The sequence below is a fragment of the Delphinapterus leucas genome, chromosome 3 (genome assembly GCF_059928025.1).
Source record: "Delphinapterus leucas isolate spDelLeu-1000000601 "Yukka" chromosome 3, BTC_Dleu_Yukka2, whole genome shotgun sequence".
NCBI lineage: Eukaryota > Metazoa > Chordata > Mammalia > Artiodactyla > Monodontidae > Delphinapterus > Delphinapterus leucas.
In genome coordinates, this window is record NC_143131.1 from 148,478,170 (window position 1) to 148,495,747 (window position 17,578).

Here is a 17,578-nt window from a genome sequence, read left to right on the forward strand (position 1 = left end):
ATGTGCATACCTTGGGGTGGTATATTCTGCTCCCCTTCAATACACTAGTTTAAAAACAAAATAGCTAGTGTTCCAGTAAGCCAAATATAGGAATTCCAAAGGGAAAAATACTGTGGTCCACGTGGAATAACACTGGGAAAAATAGACCAGCGTGGTCTCCTTCAGGGCACCTGAGTTGTGAGACAGCTGCAAATGTCTGAACCACAGCTGTGGTGTGGCTTCCAGGGCCTCCCATGATGCACTGGGACTCAGGTACGAGAGGATGTGTCTTCCTCCAGGTCACCCTTTCAGTGTACACAAGCCTCAGCTTACCAGGTGGTATGGGACTTTTAAGATGGTGAGGAGATCGCTCTGCCCATAGACAGTGGGGAGACTCTGGGTGGGAGGAAGTAGGCTGAGGAGGGGCACAGGAAGCAGCATTGCCAAACTCTACACTGACCCAGCCATCTGTGTCCCAGAGGAATCGTCTTTCACACAGATAACATCACAGTTTTCCCAAAGGCTGGTTCACGTAATACTTTGCTGGTTAATGGGGTAATATTTGGTGGGACAGGAACTAAAAAACAAACAAAAACTAAAAGAAAAAAAATTAAGTTTTTGGTTGTGTAATTTAAAAATCTTGGTTTTTTTCTACTTAAAGTAAGACTGTATATAGCCTTTCCTCCTAAAATATATTGATTAAAAGAAAATATTAAGTAATTAATAGCAAAAGAGGTACACCACTTTGGTGAGATTGAGATAGTTATATGCCAGTGATTGAAGTTTGCCACTGACATTACTTCTTTCAACCTTTATGCCAATCTTACTCTTCTGTGGAGAATATCACACCCATTTTACAGAGGAGGACAACGAAGGCCAGAATGGTGAGTGGCAGAGCTTCTACTGAACTTCAAAGCCCTTGATCTTTCCATTAGCCACCCGGCCCTAGAACACGGGACATCTGTCTGCTACCCCAGTGAGAAGCCTGGCCGCTCAGAACCCTCCCCTGGGAGCTAGAGATCTGGGGTAGCATTGGACACCTGAGCTGTGCCAGGAGCTGCACAAGGGCCTGCACAGAGGTGATAGCTGTTGAACTGCTGCAGAAGAGAATGAAGAAGTCCGACCTTCCTGGAGAACTGTGCAATCCTTTGTTTGAACAGTTTCCAGGGAAGCCTAATTAATCCCATTGTTGATGCTAATGCGCTGCTTTTTTAAGACTCAGAATTGATGCTGCAAGCAAATTCCTCTTTGATTTAAGGCTTTGGAAAGAAGACAGAAGTTTTATCAAACATGCCTTGATTGTGTTCTGGGCTCCACACACTGAGCAAATGAAGGCCCATTTAGCTGTGACAGGGTGGCCAGCCCCATAAAAACAGCACTTCCTATCCTGGCCACGTTCCAAAGACTTTTCCCCGTTTGGGTTTTCTTTGGTGAATTTTCACTCTGTTGGTTGGCTGTACAGATATATGAACCAAGAGCCAGTCAACCACATAAATTTTGTACACATGACAGAAAAATAATTGTAATAATAATAGTAGCCACAATGATAACCACAGCTACCATTTATTTAATTCTTACTGCGTGCAAACATTTAAATATTTGGAAGCAGTTGAAACATGAGGAACATTCCCTGAATGTTGATTTTATGGCAAGCATACAGAAGTGATTAGACATAGTATTTAGGGAAGAACAGGTCAGAAAGGAAGGTGGATACATTGCCCCCTGACAAGGTCAAGGAATGTTTCTCCAAAGTGGGGCCATTTGGATTGGGTATTGAGGCATGCCTAGGAGTGTATTATGTGAAGAGTGAGGATAAGGGGCGTTCCAAGCATTGGGGAGGCCTAGGCAAAGGATCACAGAGAAGAAGTGTAAGGTCACGTGGCTTTTAAGGAACAGACAGGGATTTAAATTCAGGTCTATTTGACTCCAAAGCCCAGACTGATAAGCATCATGCTTAAGGGTGAACAGCTGAGAAGGACTGAGAGTCCACTTTGGGCAACAGGATGGATGGTATGGAAGGGACTGTACGTAGTTACCTTAGTATCCATTTCTGTCCTCTTCTTTAGTGATAAAACCTCCTGGTTTTTTGTCAGGTATCTAGAATAGAGGCTGTATTTCCTGGCATGCCAGGAGGTAAGTACAGAATGTGGCTAAGATTTGGACAGGGGGATGTAAGCACAAGTATTGTGTGGCAGCTTCTGGAAAATATACTTAAAGTATAGCCGGTCCATTTGTCTCCTTTTCCTCCTTTCACATCCTGCTGTTTGCACTGTGGATGTGATGGCTGGCACTCCATGTTGGATCAGGAGGAAGAGCACGATTCCTGGGGAGATGGTGGAGGAGAAAGCTGAAAATAGTCTGTGGTCAAGACTCAGATGCAACCACCACACTAGCCCTGGATGGCTTATTCTGTACCTGAGAGAGAAATACAAGTTCAAGGTCAACTCCCAACTCCCTCTGCTGGGATGGCATGATACGGAACTCCATCTTTCTAGTTGCTCTGGCTCTAAACTTGGGAGTCATCCTTGACGCCTCTCTTTCTCTCACATGCCATATGCAATCCGGTGGCTCTATTTTCAAAATACATCCAGAATCCAACCACTTCTGTCCACCTCCACTGCCATCTGGTCTGAGGCCACATCACTCTTACCATAGGAGACTCCTAAGTGGGCTTCCTGCTACCACTTCTGATCCCTACAGTTTATTCTCATCAGAGCAGCCAAAGTGATGCTTTTTTAATGGAGTCAGATCCTGTCCCTCCTCTGCTTAGAACTCTGCGTGACTCCCCATCCTGTTCAGGGTAAAAGCCAAAGTGCTTAAAAGATCTGCAAGCCTTACATGATCTTGTCCTGGTCCCCTTGCTTCTCTGATTCCTCTTCTGAACTCACTTCTCCAAACACACTCCATTCCAGCCACACTGGTCTCCTCGCTGTTGGTCAAACTTAGCAGACACACTCATTCCCTCTCCCAGGAATGCCCTTCTCGCAGATATTCACGTGGCCAACTCCCTCATCTATGTCAAGTCTTCCACACAAATGTCCTTACCTCCTGGTTTGAAATTACAACCTACTTCCTCCCCAGCTCCCAGCCTCTTATAAACTGGTCACAGTTTTTCCTAGAGCACTTTTAACAAGCTATACAATTTGCTTATTTATTATGTTTATTATTTAGAATGTCTCCCCTCCACCTGAAAGTGAGCTCCAGGAGGGCAAGAATCTTTGTTTTGTTGCTAATGTATTTCAAACACTTAGAAGAGTGCACAGTACCTAGTAGCTGCTGAAAACAATATTTGTTATTGAATCTTGTTGAAGACATTATTTTTCAAAGCTTTAAAAGACGATGGTGTATTTCAAATTTATGCCAATAAGTAGAGAGAATAGTATATCATACTCCAACATACCCATCACCCAACTTTGACAGCTGTCAACTGTGGACAAACTTTGGTCCTCTAGACCCTCCTCCATCTGCACCCAAGATGACTCTGAAGTAAATCCCAAAGAGCCTATCATTGCATCTTCAAATATTCCAGTATGTATCTCTAAAAGCAAAAACTCCTATTTTATTTTATTATTTAACAGCTTTATTGAGGTATCATGAAATACTTGTATATATTTAAGATGTCCAACTTGATGTTTTCATGTACATAGGGAATGAGTATCACAATAAAGCTAATTAACATATCTACCACCTCTATGTATTCTCCGTTTGTGTGTGTGTGTTGAAATTTAATTTAAGATCTCTTAGCGAATTTCCAGTGTACAATACAGTATGAATAACTATAGTCACCAAGCTGTACTTGCATTCCCAGAACTTATTCATCTTGCTTAACTGAAACTTTGTACCCTTTGACCAACATCACCCATTTCCCTGTCTCTCCTTTCTATGAAAAAAAAAAAAAGCTCCCCTTTTAAAATATAATCACATAAACAGCAAGGTCCTACTATATGGCACAGGGAAGTATATTCAGTAGCCTGTGATAAACCATAATGGAAAAGAATATGAAAAAGAACACATATGTATAACTGAGTCACTTTGCTGTAGAGCAGAAACTAATACAACACTGTAAATCAGCTATACTTTAATAAAAATTTTTTTGAAAGAAATAACATTATAAATCAAAATGCAGCAACTTAAAAAATATAATCGCAATACCATCATCACAGCTCAAAACAATCACTAAAAATTTCTTCATATCATTAAACGTGTTTTTATTTTTTAAGATTACTCGTTTGAATTGGGATCCAAATAAAAGCCACCCTGTGATCAGTGAACGTGTCCCCTAAGACTTTTATTTTTAATCTATAAATTCTTTCTCCATTGTCTTGCAATTCGTTGTTGGTATTGAAGAAAATGAGTCGTTGGTCCTCTAAGTTTTCCACAGTCTGGACTTTGCTAACTGCATTCCCTTAGTAGAATTTAATATGTTCCCTTGTCTTCTGTATTTCCTATAAATTGGTGGTTGGATCTAGAAGCTCCCCTGTCTGGATTTGCTGCTTTGGCAGCCCCACTGTGTGTGTGGTGCTGTGGCCAGGAAGCAGCTCAGATGTGACTGTCTCTTTTCTCCTGTCGCTTTCATCCTTTCATCGTTAATGCCAAAATTCATTATTTCATTAGGGGTTGCAAAATGGAGATCATCTAATTATACCTTCCTTCTTCGACAAGACAGAAGGAGGAACATCCCCTCATCAGCTGAGGTGCAGTATGCACAGAACTTAAGATTTTTATTCGTGCCTGTATCAAATCTAATCACTCTGGATGGTGAGGCCACTACACACATTATGAGCGGAGCAAAGTGAGGACGGGGTGGGAAGGGTGATGAGACTGGAGCTACTTCCTCAGTCTACAGTTGGTAGAAGTCAAGGAAGGGGCAATGCCTGGTCCAGAGCAGTACCTTCTATTGACAAGGGGTGGGGTGGGCGGATGGATGGATATAACTGGGGATCGCTATCTTTCACAGGTGGTTATAAACTACAGATTGCCTAAGGGAGAGCGTGATTAAAAAAGGGGTTATCACCATAGTCAAACCCTAATGCTGTTTAAAACAACTTAACAGGGCTTCCCTGGTGGCGCAGTGGTTGAGAGTCCACCTGCCGATGCAGGGGACACGGGTTCGTGCCCCGGTCTGGGAAGATCCCACATGCCGCGGAGCGGCTGGGCCCGTGAGCCATGGCCGCTGAGCCTGTGCGTCCGGAGGCTGTGCTCAAAAACAACTTAACAGAATCATAGCCATGACCTTTTGGTTTAGTATTTTTCCACTCAGAAGCTCAATAGTCTTTATTTTTTCACCTGGAGGAAAAGCTTCTCTAACGTTTCCCTTTCAAGGGGCTATTTCAATTCCCCACATCACGAGTCCTACCTTGACCTGCAAAATGGCACCCGACTCGGCTGCAGCCGTCTCCCTCTTCAGAGCTTTTGATCTTGGTAATGGAGAGTAGACATCAGCCACAGCCCTCCCCAGACTGCCCACTAAATAGTAACAGCTTGGTAGCATTGGGGAACACTTGGCAGATTTGCAGTCTACCCGATCTGGAGGGAGGCAGAGAGAGAGAAAGAGATTTAGGTTCAAATGATGAACAAGAGACAGAATTATCCTACTCATCTCTCTGGCGACTGACAGCCCGGCCCACACTGGGTCAGAAGGGAATAGCTCTCCAGTATCTGTTCCTGGAGATGTGAGCTGACCGGCACATGCCAAGGGGTGGTAACTGAGATCTGCTCACAGCTCCTGCTATGGCCAGGCAGTGGGCCAGGCACTCAGCATGCATCAGGAAGCCACGAAGCCTGGTGGATAAAAATCTGACCTTCAGATATGCTGAACTGGATTCAAATTCTCCCTTGAACTGCCCCATGCTGTGTGAGCTCCAGCCAGGCTCTTAATCTCCCTGAATCTTGGCATTCTCATCTGTAAAACTGCGGCAATAACTCCTAGCTCATAGTGTTTTTGAGATGATCAAATAAGAAAAGACAAGTTAAACACCTAACATGTATTCAGGAAATAGAAGTTGTTTCTGTGCCTTAATTGTAAGACTCTTCAAACTGGGCTGCTCAGGCACCCGCAACGGGATTCTGATGGTGTCTTAAAGAATACGTACATTTGTAGGATAAACTCTTTCTGGAGTTTCGGTTTTTGTTTAAAATTATGTTGAGGGAAATTTTCAATGATTAAAACAAACATGATGTGTTATAGACTAGACTGCACATTTTTTTTTTTTTTTTTTTTGCAGTATGCGGGCCTCTCACTGTCGTGGCCTCTCCCGTTGCGGGGCACAGGCTCCGGACGCGCAGGCTCAGCGGCCATGGCTCACGGGCCCAGCCGCTCCGCGGCATGTGGGATCTTCCCGGACCGGGGCACGAACCCGCGTCCCCTGCATCGGCAGGCGGACGCTCAACCACTGCGCAACCAGGGAAGCCCTAGACTGCACCTTTTATGTTGATTTTTAATTATAGCTTGGGTTTCAAGGATATTTCATACAAGCAGTAGCTGCCTTAAACTGCACCCCCAACCTTTCAGAATTGCGCATGCGTCCTTCTCTGTCTACTGCTCCCTGAAAAGCTTGAAAAATGGTCTTACCCCAATCTGAATGGTGCAGATACCACAACTATCCCCATTCGGCAGGTGAAGGAAGAGTCTCAAATTTGATGAGGTAAGAGTCAGGATTCAAAACCAGATCGTTTTCACGACGAAGCCCGTGCTCTTTCCTCTGTTTACCATTACATCAGAGGTGAGAAAGAGAATAATTAAACATGAGGTGTATTAGTCAGGGTTCTCCAGAGAAACACAACCAATGGGATATAGAGAGGTAGAAAGATTTATTATGTAATTACAGGGGATGAGAAATCCCACCACCTGCTGTCTGCAAACTGGAGGCCCAGGAAAGCCCATGGTGTCCAAGTGCGAGGGCCTGAGAGCCAGGGCTGCTGATGTCCAAGGGCAGGAGAAGATGGATGCCCCAGCTCAAGCAGAGAGCAAACTCACCCTTCCTCCACCCTTATATTCTATTCAGGTCCTCAGTGGGTTGAATGATGTCCACCCACACTGTTGAGGACATCTTTACTCAGGCTACCAATTCAAATGCTAGCCTCTTCTAGAAACACTCTCACAGACACCCAGAAATAATGCGTATCAGCTATCTGGGCACCTTTTAACCCAGTCAAGTTGACACATAAATTAACCTTCACAGGGAGCATTCCTGATCGAGGCACCACCTATGTCTGGGCCTGGATCACTTGGCTTGTATTTCAGCTGGCGTGGACCCAGCAACTTCTCGTACTGTTTCTCTATTCATAAAGCCTGATGACTCAGCATCTAAGCTGGCTGTGGTCTTATTTGAATAAGACCACAAATAAGACCACAAATAAGTATTTGAATAAAGCTAGTGTTTTAAACGCCTCCCTCCATCACACCCTCCATGTTGCCATTATGGGGGGAGCACCCAGGTGCAAGCGGTCCAGGCTCACAGAGGGCACCAAGACCAGGTGACGCCATCTAGAAGTGGAGAGTTAGAGCCCAGTGAAGGATAGAGATGGGCAGCTGAATTGGGTCACTCTCCTAACGCTGATGGAACCTTCTGAGACACAGTGGTCACATATAGCCTTTCTGGATTGTTCCAAGTGACCAAGCAATGGGCTTGTTCTCTCATGAAGCTGTGGCTGTCTGGGTAGTAAAACAAGTTAACCAGCTACCCTTGACTTTCCCTCCTTCCCCGTCTCCCTTCCATTTACCCCTCGTTGTGCTGCTCTGATATTGCAGCCTCCTCACCACTCCACCCCCAAGTGTTAAGACATAGCTTTTCCTCAGGCTCAGTGTTCTAGGGGACCTAGTTCACTACCGAAAATTGAACTTTTTTTTTTTTTTCTAACTCATGTTCTCAGGCTGGTTCACGTCTCCTCTAGATGATTGATGCTTTACATACTTTTGTGATATTCAAATATAGTAAAACATGCATGATTATGGAAAGAACAAAGTGGTATGAGTGTTGGGGAATCTATCCTGCCCTTCTCTGTCATTTACTGGCTGCATTTACTGACCTTGGGCAAGAAACTTCTGTCCCTTTTGGTTTCCTCAACTATAGGGCGGTGGAGGAACTGTCAGTACGAAGTGTAGAAAGAGCTTGGCTTCGGGTGAGACAGACATGGGTTAGAATCCTGGCTTTGGGGACTTCCCTGGTGGCACAGTGGTTAAGAATCCGCCTGCCAATGCAGGGGACATGGGTATGATCCCTGGTCAGGGAAGATCCCACATGTCGCGGAGCAACTAAGCTTGTGCGCCACAACTACTGAGCCTGTGTGCCACAACTACTGAAGACCACGTGCCCAGAGCCAGTGCTCCGCAACAAGAGAAGCCACCACAATGAGAAGCCTGTGCACCGCAATGAAGAGTAGCCCCCCGCTCGCCGCAACTAGAGAAAGCCCACACGCAGCAACGAAGACCCAATGCAGCCAAAAATACATAAATAAATATTAAAAAAAAAGAAATGTGTTAAAAAGAATCCTGGCATTGTCACCCTGTAGCAGTGGATGTTAAGCAGGTTACTTAATTACTCTGATCCTCAGTTTCCCCTTTTATAAAAAAAAAAAAAGATAGTAAACCAACCTCTGAGTTTGCTCAGAGGATTACTGTATACGAGACAGTGCATGTAAAAGCCTGAATGAACAATTTGGAGAAATAAAGGGATTAGGTGGCACAAGCATTTTTGAATTCTTCATCAAGGATCCCTTCTATTTCTTTTTTTTTTTCAACTTATTTTGAAAGATTCTGCCTGCAGAAGAGAACTGCTTAACAGGGCTCATCATTTCTTCTTTTCTTCAGTTTTAAACAAAGATGCTCTTCGGAGCTTCTCATTAGCAGAAGATAATCAACGTGACATCACAGAGAATGTAGGCTGTTTCTAGGCCACAGCACAAATCTCTCCCTCCCTATAACTCACAGATATTATTGAGCACCTGCTGTGTGCTGGCCCCCTGCTGGACGCTCAGGATACAAGGATGAACAAAGGCAGACGTGCTCCCCGTTCTCATGGAGTTTACCATCTAGAGCTAAGTAATAATCAAATAATCCATAAACCGGATTGTCACAAATCCTATGGAGAAGGAGCATAGGAATCAAGAGGGACTTGAAGCCCGAGACCTGGGCAAGGATGCCAGAGGTAACAGAGCTTGAGCTGGGCCTGAAAGATGAGTGGGAGCTGACTAGACAAAAAGGGAAGGAAAAGCATTCCAGGCAGAGGGAACAGCATAGGCGAAGGTGGAAGGGACCCTGATGCACATAGGGAATTGATAAAAAGCCAGAATGGCTGGAACACAGGGAGTAAGGGGCCAGGCGGTGAGTCATGAGGCTGGAGCCAGGCCTTGTGAGGCCTTGGGCCCTGTTGAGCATTGGGTTCTTCATCATACGACCTGAAAACATTGATGTGATTTTAGGGGAAGAGTGACATGGTCAGAATCGTCTTGCCAAAAGTCTACTTCAGTTGCAGTGTGGGGAGGAGTTTGGAGCAGATAGAGGAGGACGAAAGCAGAGGCCAAGCAGGAAAGTTTACACTTGCCTCTTCAAGTGATTCTTGGAGTAGGGTGATTATCAGAGGAGATGGAAACAGTCAATGGTTTAAGAAGATGTTAAGAAGGGAGAATTGACAGGACCTGGTGATGGTCTAGACATACCAAGAAAGGGAGAGGGCATTGTCAAGGGTGACTTGTAGGGTTCTGTTGTAGGCAGCTCAGTAGAGGAAGCTGCCTTGTGTTGAGATGGGAATGCCAGAAAAGGAATTGGTTTGTGGGGGCACTGGAGGACAGGGAGATTATATCTTTGCATTTGGACATGCTGAGGTGGATATGCCTTGAGAATTGCAAGAGCGGATGTGGTTTGGACAAGTGTTGATTCAGGTCTGGATTCTGGGAAAGGGGTCTGTGCTGGACCCTGTGAATCATCGCTGTCAAGGTGGCTGATGAAGCTGGGGGGTGGATGAGATCACTGCGTGACATTTCAGGGAGCATTCAATAAATGGAGGAGCTCTGTTAAGCTTCGTAAAATACTTAAAAATAGCTTCTGCTCTACCGCCTCTTTTACCTACATCCCTTCAGGAACTTAAAAGATCTTGGCAGGCCAGGTCCAAAACCAATAACCCATTTGGTTTTCCATCTTACTTTGGCTGTGGGAACTTTTATTCGTATTCATAAGCCAAATAAACAATAAAGCTCACAGAGTAAAAATGGAACAGGTCTGGTTAAAGCAGGCCGTGAAGGGCAGCATCCCTGACACTCAGACTTCTCCCACCTGTAGGTACCTCTGTGGACCCCCCAGGGTTCCAAGGAAGTCAGCTTAAAATCTGCTGGCCTACACAATTCCCTGTCTGCTTTCATTTCTAAAGGTTTCCAAGTCTCTGATGATCTCATGGGAGTGCCAAACATTATCAGTTATGTCCATGATGGCACACAAGGGACCCAGGATCTCATCAGAACTCTGGGTCATCTTAGCAAACCTCAATTATCCCTGAGCTTCAGACACTTTGAAGACTTCCAGCTGTCAGAACTCCAAACAGACCAGCTTTTCACAGAGGATGCAATTTAGAAACCCAGTTTTTTTCCATCGACAGTGAAGGCCCGTTGGGTTTCCCAAGTGGCACTCTCGTTAAGGAAACGCAATTTATCTCTCAGCGGAACTAAGGGCATGTGTTGCTCCATAGCATTTATTCTGCAATGACAAAGATGAGGAGGTTGCCAGGAGAAGCTTGTGGGTCTGGGGAGAGGAGGGGAAGGGTGGCATTTGGGGAGTTTGCTAGTGCTAAATTGCTCCATCTGTTGCATTAATAACCAATCAGTCTGGGGGGGCTGGGAAAACGGGTAATTGGAGCATATGGTACCTATTAGGACCTATCTGCACATATGTAACTGCTCATTTCATCTGTACAAATGACTGCTTACTTATGCAAATAGCAGGTCTGAATGCCCATGTTGGGAAATTCTGCTAGGAAGGCATTTCCTTAGGAAAGGCTATACTCAAACCCTCAAAATGCTAAACAGTCTAGGAGCAGCCATGCCATGGATGCATAAGAGAAAGAACTGTAAGCAAGGTGGGAAGAGAAAAGTCCTATTGGAAGGTTGAGAACATTGGAGCTTATGCTTTTCCAAAAGGGACTGTGAACATGGGTTGCCTTGGCCATAGAGTGAGGCTGACTAACAAAAAGTGACAGTGCTCAAAGCAAAGACCACTGATTGGGCTGTAGGTCCAAATTCTGGAAGAGTTTGGGTCAGATAGCCCGTGTAACTTGTGGTTCAGAAACAGGTATTGGAAATATCAATAGTAACATAACTAGACATGTAACCCAGATATAACCTGGGGCTCCCTAATCTTCAGGCACCAATATTAAAGTCTAATGAGAACCAAATATCTCTTCTTGATCTGGGGGAAAACTCATGGGGAATTGCTTGTGCTTTTTTTTGTTTGTCTTCATACACTTGCTTTCTTCTTCTTTCTAACCTCCTAGGTTAGAGGGTGAAATCAGCTCTGTCACTGATTGCTACAAGTGGCCCACTTTTATTAGCATTTTGGGATTTTTGTACAATGCACTAGACTGGAGAGATGTGGGGAGTGAGGGGGAGTGTCCAGCAGAAGGTGTGACACCATGTGATTCCTAGCTTTCTGTCATCTCCTGGCCCCCTTTGCTCTCTTTCCCCCTCTAATTCCACCACTTCATGTCATCCCAAGCAACAAATAATGTCCTCTCCTCTATTCTGCTCAAGTTCAAATGCCTCACATTCTCTCTGACCCTGAACACTTATCAAACTATTTTTCCTACTAAGACGACTATCACTTTCTAAGAGGAATTGTAGTGAATTCAATTTTCTCCTACTTACTACATGAAGATGGACCCTGATCCAAAATCGAATATAAGCTTCTACGTACATGAGCGTTCATTTTTTTACTGTTGCTGGAATGAAAAGCGGACTTAGCTAAGCATTATCAGGTCTCAGACAGGAGGGGACTTAGGATATGTTTGGCTCCAATTTAAGCAATAAGGAAATTTGCTATCTCACATCCTAAAAACTCTGGAAATAATACATCTCTCTCTGGGTTGGCTAATTCAGTAGCTCAGTTATCTAATTAAAGACCCATATTTTTCCACCCCCCACTTTGCCATCTTTAGTAAGTGAACTTTGTTCTTCTGTTGGACCCCTCCTGGGAGAAGGTCTCTATCCTTTGGCTCACTCTCCTTTCTTGCACAGTGTTCACATGTGTTAACCAAATTCTCACGGCAATCTTCCCGAGTTGGGTATGCCCATTCTACAGATGAGGACACTGAGGCCCAGAAAACTAAGTAGCTTGCACAAGGCCATGCAGCAACCCAGCCAGTGTTCATGTCAAGACTGAAACCTGGAACCCAATCTATCTTGTCTAGGACCTCTTCTGGCATCCTTGTTGCTTTTCTCCTAGGAAAAATCTGACTGGAAGGAAGGAGGCCACCTGAACAGCCATGTGGTTGTCCAGGGACAGGCACCAGAGCTGGAGAAGCTGAGACTCTATGTTTGCTCCTGGGTTTCCCAGCTGAGCTAACTCTCTCCCAAATCAAAACCAGTTAGAAATGAGGCAAGTTGCTGAGATACCATTAATGGTTTGTCCTGCCTTGATATCATTTACTCCCACTGAGGAGCTAGAGGGTTTCTGATGGTGTGATGTATAAATTATTTGAGTAATTAATTTTCCCATCTCCTCTGGCCATCAGGAAACTCACAGCTAAATGAATAAATGTGTGGAGGCTCATGAACTGTACATCCACATGCCAACTTTCTCCCTATTCTTGACTTTTTCATGTGATGTATATTTTCTTTGGCCCTGATTTGTTATTGATAGTCTGTACTTTATTGAAAGCATTCTTGTAAACTTCCTCTATTCCACTGTGAGTTGAAACATGGTATAAAGATATCGTCTTATCTTTTTCCAGAAAAAAAGATGTCTTGGAAAGTGAAAGTCCTTTTCTGTTTTGGATGTTAGAAATAGGATATGAGAAAAAGATTATCTAATTTCACAGGCTCTGTGCTCTGGAGAATACAGGACTACGATGCGTGATATTAAATGCATGGGCTATAGTATAAATTTCTACAATTGGAATAATTGTGTTGGTGTCATTTTCATCTCCATGACCACTTTTGTGTATTATTATTTGGGGAAAGAGTAGGATTTGAATTCTTTCACTCCTTCTGTTCAAAGTTATGCTTATTGAGATATCATTTACAAAGAGTAAAATGTATCCTTCTTAGGTATACAATTCAATGCACTTTGACAAAGTTTAGAATTGTGTAATCATAACCACAGTCCAGATTTAGAACTTTCCATCACCCTAGAAAGTTTTCTCATGAAGTCAATGCCCTCCCCTCCCCTGCCTCCAGCCCACTCGGCTGATTTCTGTCCCTATAGTTTTGTCTTCTTCTCCAGATTATCACATAAATAAAATCATACTGCATATAGCCTTTTGAGTCCGTTTTTTTCAATTAGCATAATGCTTTTTGAGAATCATCCATGTTGTTGCATATATAAGCAGTAGATTCCTTTTTATGCTTAGTAGCATTCCATTGTATAAATATATCATTTATACATCAGTTGAAGAATATTTGGGTTGTTTCTAGTTTTTGACAATTATAAATAAAGCTGCTGTGAACATTTGCCTACTGGTCTTTAGTGGACATATATTTTTATTTCTTTTGGGTAAATATCTAGAATAAGACTGCTAGATCACATAATGCATGTGTAACCATATAAAAAAATCACCAAACTGTTCTTCCAAAGTGGCTAAATGTACCATTTTGCATTTCTGCCAATGCTATATGAGAGTTCCAGAAGCTCTGCACCCTTACAGCACTTGGTATATGTCTTAGTCTATTCAGGCTATTATAACAAAGTACAACAAACTGGGTAGCTCATAGACAACAAAAATTTGTTGCTCACAATTCTGGAGGCTGGAAGTCTGTGATCAGGGTGCCAGCATGGTCAGTGAGGGCCCTCTTCCAGTTTGCAGATTTCTCATTGTGTCTCCCATGGCGAAAGGGATGAGGGAGCTCTCTGGGGTCTCTTTTCAAGGGCACTAATTCCATTCATGAGGGCTCCACCGTCATGACCTAATCAACTCCCAAAGACCCACCTCCTAATATCATCACCTTTAGAAGTTAAGATTTCAACATATGAATTTGGAAGGGACACAAACATTCAGAACATAGCAATGTAGATGGTTTTTGTTTGTTTGCCTTTACCATTTTAATAAGTGTGAAGAAGTATCTCACTGTGGTTTAAATTTGCATTTACCTAATTGCTAACGATGGCAAGCATTTTTTCATGTGCTTATTTGCCATCTGTATCTTTACTTTGAATAAACATCTGTTCACATCTTATGCCCATTTTTGAGTGGTGTTTCTCTTCTCATCATTGAGTTGTAAGAGGTCTTTATAGATTCTGGATACAGGTCCTTTCTCAGGTAAGTGTTTCACAGATACTTTCTCCCAGTCTGTGGCTTGTTTTTTCATTTTCTTAACTGTGTTTTCTGAGGAGCAGAAGTTTTTAACTTGAATGAAATCCATTTTATCAATTTTTTTCTTTCTTGGCTTTGGTTTTTTGTGTCTTATCTGTAAAAATCTTTGCCTAAATCAAGGTCGCAGACATTTTCTCCAGTTTTCTTCTAGATGTTTTACAGTTTCAGGCTTTAAATTGAAATCTATGACCAATTTTGAGTTGATTTTTGTATAGAGTGCAAGCAGAGTGTTGAAATTCATTTTTTGCATGTGGACATCCAATTGTTCCAGCACCATTTGTTGGAAAGTCTCCTCCTTCTCCTTTGACTTTCCCTGGTGCCTTTGTGAATTCTCTCATTCTTGACTTGGAATGAGATGCTGCCATTTCTATCCCCCTCACTTTCCAAGTCTCAGCCTGGCATTAAGCCTAGAGGGAGATTTTTGTTGCAATAAGTAACCATCTGTACAGGTGAAAATGTTTGCTGTAAGTGACTAATAAAAAAAAAAAAAAGCCTCCTAAAGCCTGATGAAGTAGCCCCAACATCTAAGTGCTTCCCCCAGGTTTTAAAAGAGAAAGCTGAAAGAAATCCATTCTCACTTGCTCAAATGAAATTCAGCTTCCTCTGATTGGATGGCCATAAAATCTGTTTTTATTGCCACCCCAGCCTTTTCTGAAAGCAATCCAATTTAGCAAGTAGAATATAAAGCCATTCCAGCTGATAAATACATGCTGGTGACAAGGCATGGGGAGCCCCTCTGCTTTGGCACCTGCAGACTGGCTGAGAGGAAGGGGGAGCACCCGAGGTACATGAGCCCTTGGCGGCCGTTTGTCCTGGGTCCTGGACCAGTGGGGCCACCATTAGCTGTGGCCTTGGGGCCCTCATTGTCCAAGGGAAAAGCAGGGAGCTTAAGAGTCATCCTTTTCTGTCACGTATGCATTCTCTGGCCTTTGTAAATCAGCTGCCCTTTGCAAACCTCATTTAGTTTCCTCACCTCTAGACTGGGAGAGAAGTACCCATGTGTCCGGGTGAAGATAGGAGGTGATACAAATGATACACAAGCACTAGTCTAGTGCTTGGCACTTGGGAAATTCTCCATGATGATAACCTGGTAAGAAAAAAAATTGGGTAGACTCGGGAGAGAGGGACCAAGGTTTGTGAGGAGACTTACTAGGTGTGTGAAAATGGGTGACTCTCTAAGGTCTGCTCTGTAGGGTTGCTGAGTGGATGAGAAAGAATCCCAGGCCAGTGTTTTCAGCAGTGGAAGGGCTTGATTAAGGGAAGTACTATTTTGTCATTATTATTTGTCTTAGGCTGAATGATGCCCCCTCAAATGTCCACATCTTAATCCTTGGAACCTATGAATATATTAGCTTACATGGCAAAAGGGACTTGGCAAGATATGATTATGTTAAGAATCTTGATGAGGAGACTGTCCTGGATTATCTGGGTAGGGTCTATATGTAATCACAGGGGTCCCTATAAAAGGGAGGCAGGAGGGTCAGGACCAGAAAAGGTGATACGTGTCCCGGTATGGGAGGATCCCACATGCCGCGGAGCGGCTGGGCCCGTGAGCCATAGCCGCTGAGCCTGAGCGTCCGGAGCCTGTGCTCCGCAACGGGAGAGGCCACAACAGTGAGAGGCCTGTGTACCGCAGAAAAAAAAAGAAAAGGTGATATGACGATGAAAGCAGAGAGAGCCTGGAAGGTGCAACACTACTAGTTTGAAGCTGGAGGATGGGACCATAAGCCAAGGAATACAGGCAGCTTCTAGAAGCTGGAAAAATCAAGGAAACAGATCCTTCCTCAGAACCTTCGGAAAGAATGCAGCTCTACTGACAGCTTGATTTTTAGGACTTCTGACCTTCAGAACTTTAAGAAAATAACTTTGCCTTGTTTTAAGTCAGTAAATTTGTGGTAATTTGTTACAACAGCAATAGAAAACTAATATCATTATCATTATTATTAATAGTTAGCCAAGAAGTTACAAACCCACTTCTGTAAGTAACAATTCTATAGTGTTCTCTCTGCCTTGGAATATCGCATGGCCATTTGTCTTCAAAGACCACTTTTTTGTTTTAAATCTCTCATGCCCTGGGCTTTGTACTTCGAACTTGTAGATCGTCATAAAAATCTATGGGTATCTAGGTATAGATGGGCTGTGAGTGGGGCTTGGAAATGGGCTGCAGTGGTATAAATGATTCAAGGGTGGACTGCATTGGTAGTAGATGTCTTAAGTAACCCTGGGGGCCACGTGACAGAATAAAAAGAGTATAGACGTGGGAGTCAGACCTGGGTCTGATTCCTCCTCCACCATCACAGCCTGGGTAAGTTACTTAATTTCTCCGAGCCTCAGCTTCCTCCTCTGTCCCTTGTGGGGAGTGACTCTCATCTCTCAGGGGAGTACGATGGTTTCCACAAGAGTGGATCTCTGGCTGTGGGCACAGAGGGGCTCAGCGTAGGTAGACATCAGGCCCTTCCTCCAGCATCCCCATGTGCTGCAGTGTCGGCTGTGCATGGTCAGGTCTTACAGATCCTGCTCTGGAGGATCCTACACTTGATCGCTGTGACTATGCCTTCTTCTCTCATAGCTTGAAGTCAGGGGTCACAGATGGGACTATAGATCTAGGCCAGTACTCTCCAGGAATAACTTCTCAATGAGGGAAATGCCCAAAACTCTAGCACAGATAGAGCCTCATGAAGGCACTGAGCATTTGGAGCATAGCAAGTGCAACTGAGAAACTGAATTCTTACTTTAATTTTAATCAATTTAAATGTAAATGGCTTTCTCTGGGTATATGCCCAGGAGTGGGATTGCTGGGTCAAGTGGTAGTTCTATTTTTAGTTTTTTAAGGAACTTCCATGCTGTTCTCCATAGTGGCTGCACCAATTTACATTCCCACCAACGGTGTAGGGGGGTTCCCTTTTCTCCACAGCCTCTCCAGCATTTATTGTTTAGATTTTTTGATGGTGGCCATTCTGACTGGTGTGAGGTGATCCCTCATTGTAGTTTTGATTTGCATTTCTCTAATAATTAGTGATGTTGAGCATCTTTTCACGTGATTGTTGGCCATCTGTATATCTTCTTTGGAGAAATGTCTATTCAGA